General features: G+C 37.0%; 1 protein-coding gene across 11 annotated transcripts in view; it reads right to left on the reverse strand.

The window, feature by feature from the left end:
- DMD (dystrophin) overlaps nt 1–15,795 on the reverse strand; it is a 1,566,296-nt gene that overhangs the window by 1,474,763 nt on the left and 75,738 nt on the right. The window lies entirely within an intron of this gene.

The following is a 15,795-nucleotide window of genomic DNA, read 5'->3' on the forward strand; positions in this document are numbered from 1 at the left end:
CAGGCAGAATTTTGGGTTGTTTTCATGGCTTCCATGTTAACTTTGTCGCCACCCTGCTGTGTAATCCACAAAATATACTGGCAAACTTTTATCATGTACCGATATTATTTGAGCGCTTCTTGCTCACCTCCTTTGGTTCCTCTCTGCCACCCATTGGTTTGAAGCCTGAGTCCATTTAGGGTATGTCGCCATGCCACTCTCTAGCCTGCCGCTGCTGCCGCTGCCTCTGCATGCCGTCCCCTATAGTGTCAGGGTCAATTATTGGATGTTTTAGATGCTATCTAGCTTCATTCTGTCACTCTGTCATGGCCATGCTGTTGCCCATAATTTTGGCATAATGGTGCGATTATGCAGCCTCAGAGGCATCCATGCATGCTGCCCCTGCTGTTTCCTGTCCATTTCCGTGGTGTTTCCATCCTTTTCTGAGGTTCCCAGGTGTTTGGCCAAGCTTCCCTGTGCAGAGCCTTGGTCCCCTTGAAAAATGCTCGAGTCTCCCATTGACTTCAATGGGGTTCGTTATTCGAGACGAGCACTCGAGCATCGGTAAAAGTTCGTCTCGAATAACGAGTACCCGAGCATTTTAGTGTTCGCTCATCTCTAGTGATTACATTACATATGTTAATATCATCTTAACATTTGTTTTGATAGCGTGTGTGTTAACAAAACACATGTTATCACATAGTAAAAACCTGCGTTAGTGCGGTGTTAGCGCATGCATTAACATCGCATTTACATTGCGTTTTGTAAACTAATTGTAGCTTGTATATTAAGTCTCTGCACACTCTTGCTGGCTGACGGCAAGTGCCTGTGTCAGAACTCGTTTTGTAATGCAAGGGGGGAGGTGCTGGAGGCAGAAGCTATTCATTAGCAGAATTTGACCATATTCAGAAGATTTACTGTCATATCCAGGACAAGCTCACATACACTCACTTCCTGCCAGCAAACAATACATCACATCGTGAGGAGATCTACAAGCTACAGGTAGATAAGTTCTTTATCCGTGGAGCGGGAGGAAGGAACATCAGATCTGGTAGTGTGTTCTGGCACAGCATAGATGTGTCATTGTGTGTAATATGCATCTCATGGATCTCATCATCTCATCTCTGATTGGTCTCATCTCTTTTTCTATGTGTCAGATACAAGTATAATGTAACAAGGTAAATGAAAGTGTATATAATTCTGTACCCTGATAATCTAAGCACATTGTCAGCACACTGCATCTCACAGCACTAAAGGGATCATAATGTGCCTGCTAAGAGAGCCCACACTCTGGAATCTTACACTGACCATCACTGAGTAATAGGAGCTAAAGCAGCAATAAAACAGAGTAAAATTATAAAGTAAGGGTTAAAAATTATTTTTATTGTGTAAACATCTCTAGGCGATTGAAATTTGAGAATTTTCTTTCATGGGCAAACCCCTTTAACAACAGCAACAATCCCAGCACCGATCACGGACATTAACCGATGAGAAGTTGAGACGAACGTTGCGGTTATGCTCTGCTCAGCACTACTAGCTACACATAGTATATTCATGTAGACATCTATGTGTATAGTATGTGTTCATTTAACAATTCACTGTTGCTATCACCATTAGTTTACATATTTCTGAGTAACATATTTTTTCCTAACTATGAGGTTCCAGTAAATAATTGAAGACTTATTTGCTGAATGCTGACATAAAACAGTTTCTGTAAAAGACCTATTTAGTAGACTAAAGCAAATGATCAAAGGGTTTTCCAGAATGATAAAAACCATAGGAGAATATTCCTTTAAACAAGAAGCTTGATTCAGGCACTTAAACAGTAGAAAACCCTTTAAACCTGATTGAATAGTGCAAGAGTTCAGATCATAATTTTGTAATATGCTTTATTAAAGAAATACATTTCTTATTTCTATGCCATCATTTATTTCAGCATTTTTAAGTATGACTACATAGTCTGATTTCCTTAAAAAGCTGAATCATCATGTGATATACCATATATACTCGAGTATAAGCACAAAAAACTGAGCTGAACTCGAGTACTCAAGTAAAAAATATATAGATTTTACCAGGTTTTTGTGGTAAAATTAGAGGCCTCGGCTTATACTTGGGTCGGCTTATACTCAAGAATATACGGTAGTTTTGTAAAGAGTGAAATGTTAGCCTCCTGCCCTAATCTATCAGTTGTGTAAACTTGAATAGGCTTTCAAAAGCTCACTACAGGAAAAGAAAGAAACAATCTTTTAAATAGCACAGGGGAAACAAGTGATGTGATGTTTTCTGTTTTGAATTTAGTTATTACAAATCGTACTAATCAGCAAAGTAGGAGTCTTCCATAGAACTGTGCATAACAGACACACCACACTTACTTTCTGTGGTCCCTCCACCATTCGCCACATAGTCTGTAGCCAGCCTGGTAGGAGTCAGCAGGCGCAAGTCTCAAGGAGCAACTGCTATACACAGCATAGACTTTTAAATGCTAGAATGCTAAACAGGACTATACAACACAATAGACAAAACAGAATACCCACTTGGGTCAATTATCATAAGATCACTCTTTGTGGTGATCTAGTGGAGAAGAGTTAAAGGAAACCTACCATTTAGAATGGTAGGGGTAAGCTGTAAGTACCGAGCACCAGCTCAGGGTGAGCTGGTGCCGGTACTTACTTTCGTTAGTGTTATAAACTGCGGTATCGCGGTTTTAACACTTTTTAAACTTTAGAGCAGAAGGGGCTTCGGCGCCGTATGCACGCAGCGCCGAAGCCTGTTCTACTCTAAAGTTTAAAAAGTGTTAAAACCGCGATACCGCGGTTTATAACACTAACGAAAGTAAATACCGGCACCAGCTCACCCTGAGCTGGTGCTCGGTACTTACAGCTTACCCCTACCATTCTAAATGGTAGGTTTCCTTTAAGAATAACATGATCAAATGGTTGCTTTCTAGATTGATCACATGATACAATACAATCATGCAATCATCATCATGAAAGCAGGGGAATGTGCTGCCAACAATTAAAAACTGTACTTAGACTTACAATTAGTTCCTTCTAACACAACAATGATTGACTATTGACTCTTCAAAGGATTATGTCCTACTTGCTCAATCCACATAAAAGGTCTGGTCAGTGGCATAACTAGAAGCTGATGGGCCCCAGTGCAAAGTCTGTGCAAGGCCCCTGACTATAATGTATGGTTTATAGTAATGGGAAAGTGACACCATAAGGGCCCCCTAAACCACTTGGGCCCGGGTGCGATCCCAAGTCCTGTTCTCAAGCTCTAGAGTATAAGTTTATATTTATCAATCAGTGATAAATCACTGATCACCCTCCATTAGTCTGGTTTACCAGCACTCTTCATTTTAGCAGTAACATTTTTGTAATCATCTGCTTTTTCCTGGCAGTATCATCTAGACCACAAGCTCCTTATTCAGCATAATATACTTATTATATAGGAATTTATGAGAATTGCACTGTACTGTAAGTGAAACTCTACAAACTTAAATAGGTTTTCCAGGAATATATCAATAGTGATCAATTATAATAACATTAAAAGATTCAATGCTAATAAAGTCATTGCTGATTGCTTGTTTTTTGGGAGCCATCAGTGACACCGAGGAAAACTGCATGGTGTGTAGAAGGCCTAGCAGCTCTTAAAACCACATCACAAGTAAAAACAACATTATGTAAGGAACTTTCTTTTCAAACTAGTTTTTGCTTGTCAACAATATGTCCACTTGCCACAGCTTTTATCTATTGGAGATTTCATTGGGCATCTCAGTCTTAGTAGACATACCTCATACTGGATGCATTGAAGTGCTAATTTAAATAAATATTTTTTTGCAACGACAGATCAAAGCAAAACAGGAAATGTATATCTGGAAAGCTTATAAAGTGTTCTATCAAGTGCTATTTGCTTGTGAGGAGCTTTCTATAAGCACTTGTGAGTTGTGACACTTTTTCCCCTGTAAATAGAGTATCGGGATGTACCTGGTGCATGGTACTTTCAAAGTATCTACTTCAGTCCATGTACTGAGTGACCTGAGGTAGGACTATAGTGTCATGCTTCTGAGCTACTCGGTATTGATTGGTCAAAATTGCATTTGTCATCAGCACCATGAAGCAGGTCCTTTAAGCAGTAGAGAACCAACTGCATGGTACATGGTTTATGTCAAGTCAAGTCAGTCGACCCAGTGTTATGCAATAAAAATGCATAATTAAATAGGACAATTAAAGGCAAATGCTAGAAGAATAAATTGTTACAAAATGCACAGTGTATTAGGAAATTCATTACCCAATATTTAGTGCAGCATTAAACCAATTTGCAAATTCCTAGAGATCACCTTACATTTCCTAATGTTACTGTGTTACAAGACAATAAAGTCAATGTTGACTTTATTGAAAATTTACTATATTAGTGAAAAGCAACTAAAATAACTCTAATTATGTTGATTACACTTTTATGAGTAGCAAAAAATGTTTCTATAAATATCCAACAATGATCAGATAAGCAAAAAAACACCATAAGGTGCAATACTATCTGAGTAAAGGGCCGAGATATGGTGTAAATTAAAGAGCATCTGACAATCTTCCATAACACAAGTGAAAATCAATGTCCTCTTGAAAGGATAAATTCTGATAACAGTCCATACTTTTCATTAAGGAAACTGCCAAGTGTGCAAATATCATTTTTCAAAAATGAGACAGGCATCTTATCACAGCTGGTAGGAAAAATTCATCTTAAACAGACCTGTACAGGCTTATAGTTATATAGGCATATCTTTTCCTCATGTATTGCCATACTTGACAAGACAAGTTATTTCCATTTGTATTATAGATTGTAAGCGTAATTGAAGACAGCATAATGCCAGGCTAGGTTAACACTAAGCAATGGAGGAAAGATTGACACATTCTGAATGTTTGTATGTGTATTTGACTAGAAATATTGTTGAAGCCTAAATTATTCTTCAGATAGTACAATAGCAAATTTCCACCATTCATCACAGATTGACGTTGAGTTTATAGCAGTTTTATACAGTTTATACCGTAAGCCTGCTTTCGGCCAATTGAATGGGTTTATTTCTGAAAGTGTTTTATTACACACTCTATATAAATGGAAACAGTTAACAAAATGTAATGTTACTTTAGAATTTTGTATTCATGGCACCAGTCTATTGTATGTCTTAAAACCTTGAACCTTCGACGGAAGAAAGGATCAGGCCTCTTGAGCACATTACAGCTTGTAGACTTGCTACAGTAAACTGCTACAGTAATGATGTGAACCAGGTTACATGGACATGTAGAGCAAGTGAAATGCCATCATCTGTCAGTTTTAGTTAATATAGAAATGTAGATGTCATCCCTACATTTTTTCTATTTTGTATTTCAATTTTCTAACAATGCATATCTCCACTACCGCTTACTGTGGCAAAGCAGACGCAACACCTTTTAGGTAACAGAATTTTATATATTTATTTATGTATCTTCATGTCTTTTTTTCTTGTGATACATGTTTAGCTTTTCCTGTCCTGGTAGGTGCAACTTTGGGCTTTATTTTAAGTTTTTTTTTTTACTAAAGGTTCTCATCCACTAGGGCGCAAGCCATGTAAGGGGGTTATGTACAGGAGTGAACACTACTTTAAATTTTGTATTTGAGGCCGTAGCCAGCATTTCAATTCCCAGGGAGAAGACAACATACGAAGGCAGTTACATGTGGCATTTGTAATGGATTTTAAAACGCATTGCAGTAACACATGCGTCTTACATGTTACCATGAGTTGCTTCCAGTAATAAAGAAAAGTGCTTTCACAACAGCCAAAAGCATAGTAAAATGCATGCCTTTTTGCAATGCGTTTAAAAAAGGATTGCATGTGACTGAACCCTGAAATTTACAAGACCTAAAAATTAAAACTTACATAAAAACATGTAATTGGGCCAAAAAACAAATAATTATACAAGCTAAATTTAGGAGCAACTTAATGTAAAAATGTATAAATTAAAATAGAGGCCTAAACTTTCAATATGCAACAGGTTAATGTGCAAATTACAAATTATAATGAGATATATGTCCCCCTTCCTCTGTCTATTAAGTACGACTGAGAATGCACTTATTGGGGCAGATTTATCAAGCTGTCTGAAAGTCAGAATATTTCTAGTTGCCCATGGCAACCAATCACAGCTCAGCTTTCATTTTAGCAGTGCTCATGAATATTTTCAAGGGGAGTTGTGATTGGTTGCCATGGGCAACTGGAAATATTCTGACTTTCAGACAGCTTGATAAATCTGCCCCATTGTGTTATTTTGTTTCTCTCTCACATTACTGGTATGAACACTAATTTATGCTTGCTGGCTGCCTTTCTGTAATTGTAGAGGGACTTTACTCGCTGTAGGTCTTTCTAGAAAAAGCCTGAAGAATGCTACACTGGCATTAAAACACATAGCCGTTTTACCAATAAACACTCCTTTAAACCACTGGACTGAGTCCCGCCTTGATCAATTTAAACCACTGACAATTCAGAAGTGAAGAGCACCACTATCCCTCTTTTTTACTGCAACATCATCCTACACTGCATTACTGTCCAGAGGAGTTCACCAAAAGTGCATTGTCCGATGATAATGCACTCTACTGCAATCCACTAAGATAGCGCGCCCGATATCCTATATGTGTCGCTTCCCTGCTCAGGCCTGACAGAGTTCACCTTCTTCTTCATGGTGCATGTAAATGCTTCATCTTACGGCATGATTTGAAAGTTAAATCCCGCGCTCAGTCCGAATCAGTCATATCATCCGGTGGCCCGCCCCCCAATTTCTGTCGTATGGAAGCCAGCGCAGCTGCACCACAATCCGATCGGCTGTAACACAATTCTCTGTTAAAAACCTGTCACAGCTATGCAAAACTCGAAAATGTCAGAAAATCCAATGAAAGTGCGACTGCAGACCCTTAGTAAATAAACCCCACTATCTCTTCACATGTTAAGAATATATTCGCCAAACAATTTTCCGTTTTAATCATATACGCCTTCCACTATTTGCCATCTGCCATTGTTCACTTTCAACTGCTATCTTCACAGAAGTATTTTTATATTATGTCATGCAATACCATGTGCCGCATCAGTTGCTTCAGGCTGACCCCTGTGTTACTATATGTATTTGAAATAACTTTTAATGAATTTCCCATTATTTGATATTTGATGAAAATATATATTCTTAAGTGTACAAAAGTACAAAAATTATATGTAGTGTATCTTAAGAGTCTTTGTAGGACCTTCAAAAATTATCGTCTGCCCTTATGCAACCCTAAAAGAGTATTCCTTTAAGCAACAGATTGATATTGCAAGATTGGGATAGATTTTGCATTTCAGATACAATAGCCTGTGTTCTGTATTCACTTAGAAAGATAAACTGATTTCTCCAAGGTCACACAAAACTGAGATCTTAACAGAATTCAGGGAATCTCATTCAAGTTAAGTGTCATCGTATTAGAATTTCACCGAGTTAACCCAACCTTCCTTTTCTTTACATTTGAAAAGATCTCCTTGAGTTTACAATAATACAAGCATCATTCAACAAGACAAACCATTAATTATCTTCATTGCTTAGAATCTTAAAATACTGCTAAAGCATCAACAGTCCTTCTAGTTGTATGCTAATGTGTATTTCAAGGTCGCTGTGCATATATATCTCACAGAATTCTGAATTAGAGCTGCTCTACATATGCAGCAATCCATTATTATGAAAGTAATTCTACTGCTTGGGCATGAACTACACTTGTACCACATATTCATTTGCAAAGTTATTATCTGAATAAGAAACTTGTCCACTGCTATTTTCAGTGCATTTTTCAGTTCACTTCAGAGAATGAAATTTATAATTCATGAATTCTGTAGTAGATGCTCAACCCAGGACTACTGCTATTCAGTTCAATAACATGTCCTCTAACATGTAAGTTATCTGTCACACGTATCAGAGTATTTAAGATTGATGTCATATCCATGTATGATCATTTGCTTGTCCTGAATTTGAGAAAGGGTCGAGTACCCAAAACACTTCATATAGGACTATTTTATAGATATTTTTTATTCATAATTTTTATTACTTTTATGGAATTAATAAATAGTTTCCAATCTATACTACATGACCCAAGTGTGGTACTTTTGATTATTTGCTTGTTTTCAGTGTCCGATAATAAAACTTCATTCTATCAATATGTGTCTAATGAATACATACAGAAATAATAGGGTCCCGCTATAGAACTCTTAACTTAATTTTATAACTCTAAACTTGATAAATGATTCAGTTTAGGCTGCATGAAGGGGTTTTATTAAGAGTTGGAGCCCGGAACAGAATAGTTTCTATAACCTGCATCAGGAACTGTTGCAGGCTTCAGATAATTTTCAAACTCCCCTGTCCAATTAGGCCCACACCAAGCCTTGATAACCCCCTCCCCAGCAGTCTTTTTATTGCTATATGCTTTTATAGAAAGAGGGTCATGCTTTATTCCACAATTCTACAGTGATAGGGATTATGGAATGACAGTCATGTGAACTTCTGCAAGAGTTTGACCATAGCACTTTAAAAAGTTAATGTGAGTGTCTGCTGAACAATGCAATACAGCAGATATAAGCCTGGCATGGAGAGTGCTGAGCTGGTGAGAAGACTTAACAGACTTAACAACACTGCTCTTACAATGCATGTCACCAAGGAGTTAATCATACCTTTGTGTAAGCTATTAGTGCCAGTAGTCACTCAAAGCAAAGGGGTGGAGGGTGGAGCAGGTCAGTGCAGAGCGCTAGGGGCACATTGTGGGTCTACCCCCAGAGAAAATTGAAAATATATAATTGTGTTCAACTTTACCATGTTTTAGCCTCAAGATAACAAATGTTAGACAAAGAAAGTTGTAGATTAAATTAAATCTGACATACTGTATAGGTGGCATAGGAATTCTTATGGCAATCTTCTTTAAGTCTAGTCTAGACTAACTAGTTGCAAAGAATACAACTATGTTCTATGTTTTTTTCTATGGTTTTTCAAGTTATTTCTAGTAGACAATTTAGCTCATAGTAGCAATAAAGTAAAATACAGACAGAAGCATCCAAGGCACTGTGCTTCATGCATGGAAAAGGCTAGCCTATTTCATTACACAGTGGAGAGAATGTAGAGTACTTATACTTATAAAAAGAGATATAAATAATTTTACACTCTGACTGGAGCTCCGATTATTGTAGTTGTTCCTCCTTTTAAGATTTCTCACTGCTTTTTACTCCAAAAAAGAAGAAGCAAATTTTTGTACTCCATTTATGTAAGCAAAGCGACTTCCGGCGGGATTAGACCACCATTCAGAACCTCCTTAGTGTGGTTTTCCCTCATCGTTTCCACCATTAATCATAGCAGACCGCTAGAAGAAAATATTCGCACAAATAGCGTAGTACGTTCTTTAAAAAGGGTGTCTTTTATTAAAATATACTCACAAAAATACTTTAATACTGCGCATTTCAGATATTAGAGGACGCCAGCTACACATGCTCGCCCGACCCTGCGTTTCGCCAACCTCGGCTTCTTCTGGGGCGTTGCCTTTTTTAATAACATACTACGTTTATTGTGAGAATATTTTCTTCTAGCGGTCTGCTATGATTAATGGTGGAATTGAGGAGGGAAAACCCCATTAAGGAGGTTCTGAATGGTGGCCTATTCCCGTTGGAAGTCGTTTTGCTTACACAAATGGAGTGAAGAAATTTTCTTCTTCTTTTTTGGAGTAGAAAGCAGTGAGAAATCTTAAAATGAAGGACAACTACAATATTCAGAGCTCCGGTCAGAGTGTAAAATTATTTTTATCTCTTTTTACAAGTGTTTATTTTCTGAATTGGTCCTGGGGCGTTTTTTGTAGCTCTTTTTGTGAAGAGAGCTACACAACACTACAGAACCCTTACTCATACTTATACCAAATTGCATTCACTACCAAAGCACCTACAGAATGCATGGAATAATAGAAAACGGTAGCTTAATCTGATGAATAAAGATTTATTTTCTATCATGTAGAATGGGGATTTTGTGACATGCTATAGCCCATTCCCAAGGAACATCTTTCAGAAATAAAGACTGGTAAAAATGTCAGGAACATAAATATTTCTCAAGTATTATGCATAGAAAAGGCAGACAAGGAGAGACCAAAAAGTGTGCAAAGAGTAATATTTTGCAAGAATGATGAAAAAGTATCAAGTATTTTGAATATGGAGTGTCTCTAAAACCTCGCTAGACAGAAATATATAAAAGGTCTAAATTAAGCACCAAAAAAATTCATGCCTTTTATTTTATTTTTTTACTTGATTTAAATTTGGAAGAATGTGCTTCTTCTCTTGAAACGAGATCATACACATAGTTTTATGTGACTCTGTCTAGAAATATTCAATTTGTGTGGACTGTCGCTTACAACTTCTGGCTTCTGTGATGTCCCCTGGAACTGTTTGATCTGGATTACAGACAGAAGATCTTTCGAAGCGAGGCATAAAAATCATTTTGGACAGTTTCATATGTTGCAAAAATATATTGAATAGCTTGAAGAACCTGAGTGATTATGTAGATGAGACAAAATATTTTCGTGAATTTAATATATGCCTGACCCCTTAGAATGTAAGTAAATACACATGCATTGCAAATAGTGAGCAGAAGGGACAGTGATTACCTATACTCCATACTACTTACCCATACTCCTTCATTTCACACACATCTTTTCTCATCTATCAGATACTCTGATCTTATGGAAATATGTCTATCCATCAACCCTACTATGTAACTTTGTAATGTTGTCCTCTAGTAATGTCTGAGCTAAAACTAGTTTCAAAATTCCCTTCCACTCATGACATAAATTACGTAAATACCTCACAACCTTCAACCTTGCTATCTTGAGCAAGGATCTGCCACCAGTGAACTAACATTACCATCTTTTTTTGTTATTAGATACCATCCATTTCTCTTTTACCCATGACCTATAGTACAGAAGGCTGGATTCCAATCTACAGTAAGGTATAAAAACATGTACAGTATTTCTTCTACCTAGGCAATCGTGAAGTCCTCCTTTGTAAGTGCCTAAGTGCAGGTGTTAATTATCTTACTTCATTGGTATCTTCATACTCACATTAACTAATTTATGCAGCTTTGATTTGATTAGTTTTACATAGATTTTGTTTTGCATTGCATTATGAAGGGACGGAGACATAGTATAATTGTTGTACATGATTATTCATGTAGTTCTGCAATTAACATGAAGATTGATATAACACATGGAACATTGCAGAAAACATTAGCATTGTGGTTCTAAATACAATCCAGGAAAATAAACAGTTGGTCGCTCAGATTGGCTTCAAGTCTGCGGACAGTTGGCGGACGAACCCAGCAAGATGGCACAATGTGGTTATTTATTTGAAAGTTTTTCCACATTAAAAAGAATTCATCAAAGAAGTTTAAAAAAGTTTTGAAGCCTGATGTTTATCATTCTACATAGTATCCTGTATACCACCTATAGTAATTGTTCTACAGAGCCTGTATTGCTATTATTTTATGGATTACAACTTGCCATTCTAAAATTAAAGTCATTATTGTATTAGAGCAAGTGAATATCAAAGGGGGGGGCATAAACATGTAAAATGAAGAGTTGCTCTGCAATAATGAGTTATATACTTGTGGATTTGAGTTATTATTGTTGTACATTAGTAAAGTTAAAGAGGTTTTCAAATTGCAAAAACGTATGTCCTATCCTCATATAGTTTCCTTTCAATTGAGTCTGGCTGCTTATGACCCCCAGTGTGGGACCCACAAGTAACCAAAAGTGCTAATTGCTGACTTCAGTGATTTGCCGGCCACTGTTATTGTGATTCCAAAGGCTCTACCTATCACAAATATTAGGAAAACTGCTTTTAGTACACTTTACATCTTAGTATGAACAACCAGAACGGAAGACATTAGTACACTGCATTTGAATGAAAAATCTTGTACATCTGAATTGCTGTGCTATTACACTGCATTTCACCAACAGTAACAAATGCAACAGAAATGTTTGGCTATTTATGAATTATTGACTATCAATGTTTTCATTTGGTATAAGCACTATGCTTGTCAAGAAGTAGTAGCAGTAATAAACATACTCATCTTAACTTGCCAACTAGTTAATTATTCTGTATTTCATCTGGAAAATAAATGTTACTATAAAATACCATTGGATGATTTTTTTTACTAATGTAGATGAAACCTTGAGAAGTCATTTACAGAAACCAACCAGGCTGCACAATTTCTAATGGGCTATAAAAACGAGGGCTATAATCTGATTGGTATGTGGTTATATGGAACAGGTTTTCTTTCAGTTAAATATTTGCTTTGCCCTACGTTTTACAAATCTTAACCTAAATGGACAGAAATATCTGGTGTCAACAGTTACCATTATAAAAGTCTTAATTTTTCCAATCTTTTCCCTCTGCTGGCACCATATCTCTGTGTGAGTATGAAGGATTTTCTAGAGCTTATTTACAGGGATGGAGGAAAGTAGCTGCTCTCTCATACACAACATGAGATCCTGGCTCACCCTCACTAACCCTTACCACTTATAAGCTATAACCAGCAGTGATGTTGTTAACCTGACGCAAGAATGAGAAAGAAAACTTACAAGAAACAGCAGCATCCATATATGTCAGGAAAGTGAAGTTTTAATAAGACGTAGTACAGAATTTGTTTTTACAGCCGTGTTGAGTTATTGCAAAAAGGGAACATTGGTTTCATGTTAACTATGGTATTAAAATATCTTAACCGTCTTTTTTCAATGTGATTTCTAGGGCAGTGGTGGCGAACCTATGGCACGGTTGCCAGAGGTGGCACTCAGAGCCATTTCTGTGCACACTCAGACCATCACCCCAGAACAGAGTTCACCAAATAGGACCAAATTCACCAAGTCTAAGGCAACTTAAAAGATTCTGCTCTCAGCGCTATTTTAAAGCAACACTTCATTGGCTGTTAGAAACTGCAGGAAAAGGGAGACGTTGTTGACAGAACTGCAATATCTTTGGAGGTCATCCTGCTGGACCCACCATTATTCCTCTACAGAGATAGACCCTGGAGAGAAGCTACAACGAGAGTCTGAAATTGCTCTCCTTCTTTCAACTGGATTGGTGGCCTCAGGGGGCTGATACAATTGAAAGATGTGAAAGAACAGGCAGCAATAAGTTACTGCATAAAATGCCATGTTGGCACTTCAAGGTAAATAAGTGGATTTTGGTTGTAGTTTGGGCACTCCATCTCCAAAAGGTTCGCCATCACTGTTCTAGTGGATTGGGATCCAATTCTACCTTTGTCAATACAATTTTACTAATAATTTAATAAAATTTTAAAAAATTAAAGGCGTATTAGAATATCTCAATTTTATAGACACAAGTTGTATGAAAAAATGAAACTTAATACATTACTATCTATAATTGACAATGATGTATAGATTAACAGAGCTTTATAAAACATTCCGTCTTCTTTTGTATTGTAAGGTTATTCCATTGGCACAAGAGTTCAAGTATATTTCAAGAGTTGCTTGTATGGACAACATCACTTGGCACTTTCAGCGTTCAAACAACATAATGCTATGGGCCACTTCTGGTTTTGTCTTCAAAAACTGCCACAAAAACTATGGATAAGTAACATAACATGGCATTGTTCCTCTACGGAATTGATATAATGTATTAAGGGGATTTCCCTCCCCCCACAATACAGTTTTAACACTGATGACGCATACTCAAGTTGGGTCATCAGTATCTGATATACATGATAGTCTGGTAACCAAATTCCTTAATGATCAGCTATTTCTAGTACCTCCAAAAGCCAGGAGGCTAAATAGATAATAGAGCTAGAAGCAAATGTGCAATCTATGTCAGCCTTGTTTTTTTTTTCTTTTACTTTTTTTGTATTTATACATTTATTTGACATTTATAGCTCTGCTGCTTTTCACTTTAACACGAACCAAGCTGCAGTAACCCTACATAGCCACTGACCTCCACTTGCATCCCTCCTTAGTAACAGCGTCCATATACAACTGCACCAGCTCATCAATTTGGGGTCCAGGTATCAGACGCCTAAAAAAACCTTACTGACAGTAACAGTCTTATGGGTGTGGAAAACCCTTAATGTTTGGAAAGATGTGTGTTTAATTCTCCCATAATGCAACTCCGCATTTTGTTGCTTTTTTTAATGTATGTTGACAAATTATATCAATCTTGCAAGAATGTTACATTGCTCACTTAGGAAGTAAAGGGTTCACTGTTGTCACTTTTTCCCATTTCTATCCGGTTAACAATGAAAAGTAAAGTCATTTTATATCAATCCCCGCTTGCATTTTCCAATGGATTTTTCGTTTTACCTTTGTAACTGAAACCCACAGAAAACATTGCTTACAGCAATTGATACAAAAACATCATCAAAGTTTTACTTTTAGAAAACTACTGCACATTATCTTAGGAAAACATTTGTTGACACCTGAATACATATCCATTGCTGTTGCACATCGGCAGAGCATTTACATGGAAACCACATGCATCATGATAAAGCAGAAACTCCATAAAGCTTTGCTGGAGAATTTATTTTTAGAATTGGTTTGTTTAGAGGTCTGAAGAATTGACAACAACTAGCAACCTCTAGTGGTTTTAATGCACCTGCAAAATGAGAACAAATCTAGCCACTTAAAACTAACAAATGTGAAATTTTCTGGGTCAAGAAATCTGTTATAAGACATTCTATGTGTTCTTCATTAGGAGAGGAGATTGGTTTAGTAGTGCAGAAAACCAAATTAATAACAATACAAGATCAATGCACAATAAACACAGAAAGCCATCACTGATGGCTGCTCTTTGTATGTGTTCAAAGATTCATTCTGTCAATTAAGCATGGATTTAACCATTTCATTGATGTGCTGTACAAGAAGAACAAGAGGGTGGGGGCATGGCAAGAACAAGAAGGAGGGAGACGTGTTATTTGCTTGAATGAAATCAATACTATTTAAGCAGCTTTTGAGAGAGAGGGGGAGAGAACATTTTGTCAGTAGTTTCAAAAAAGAGAAGAGCAGATGCTGAAATCCTGACATGGTTACCAAGCGCTGATAAATCAGCATGGTAAAAATACTGTAAGTGTCACAATATTGTATCACTCATTCAAAGTTAGCCAAGACGTGTACATATGCCGTAGCTGAAAACATGATTGCTGTTTGGTCAGTCAGGCAGTTGAGTTAGAGAGGGAAAGTGATGTAGATTAATAATAAATGAACTGCAAATGAGCTAAGCCATGCTAAAGGTTATTTACAAGACAAGCCCAGGCAAACAAAGCTCCAAAAATCAACAAAATAATCATATATTGGCCCAGAGGTCTCTAATTTCCATCAAGAGTTTTTCATTCCCATGCTCGTATTGACAAACCTATTATGACTAGACATATAAAAAGAAAGTATGGTTTGTAGCCAGTACTAAGCATTTGGGAATGGAATACTACCAGTCTACATAAGTGTTAAGTTGTCGGGAGTCAAGGTAGCGTAAAATCATATAGAGAACATCAAACAGTGTCATTAACCGCTCAGTGGTCTAGAGTTGTAGTGACATTTTAATTACTGGTTATAATAAAACCAAACTCTCGATAAGTTGCCTTAGAAATGATCACCTGTTGTTACACATCCAGCAGCAGAGAAAAGACACCACATCTGAAACCGCCAGCTAGTCCTGCAAACGTTTTAAGAGTTAGATACCACGGAAATCCCAATTTACACACAATTTTAATGCAACAACTTATGCAAATACAACAATCAGCA

This window comes from Engystomops pustulosus, chromosome 2 (assembly GCF_040894005.1).
Source record: "Engystomops pustulosus chromosome 2, aEngPut4.maternal, whole genome shotgun sequence".
Lineage (NCBI taxonomy): Eukaryota > Metazoa > Chordata > Amphibia > Anura > Leptodactylidae > Engystomops > Engystomops pustulosus.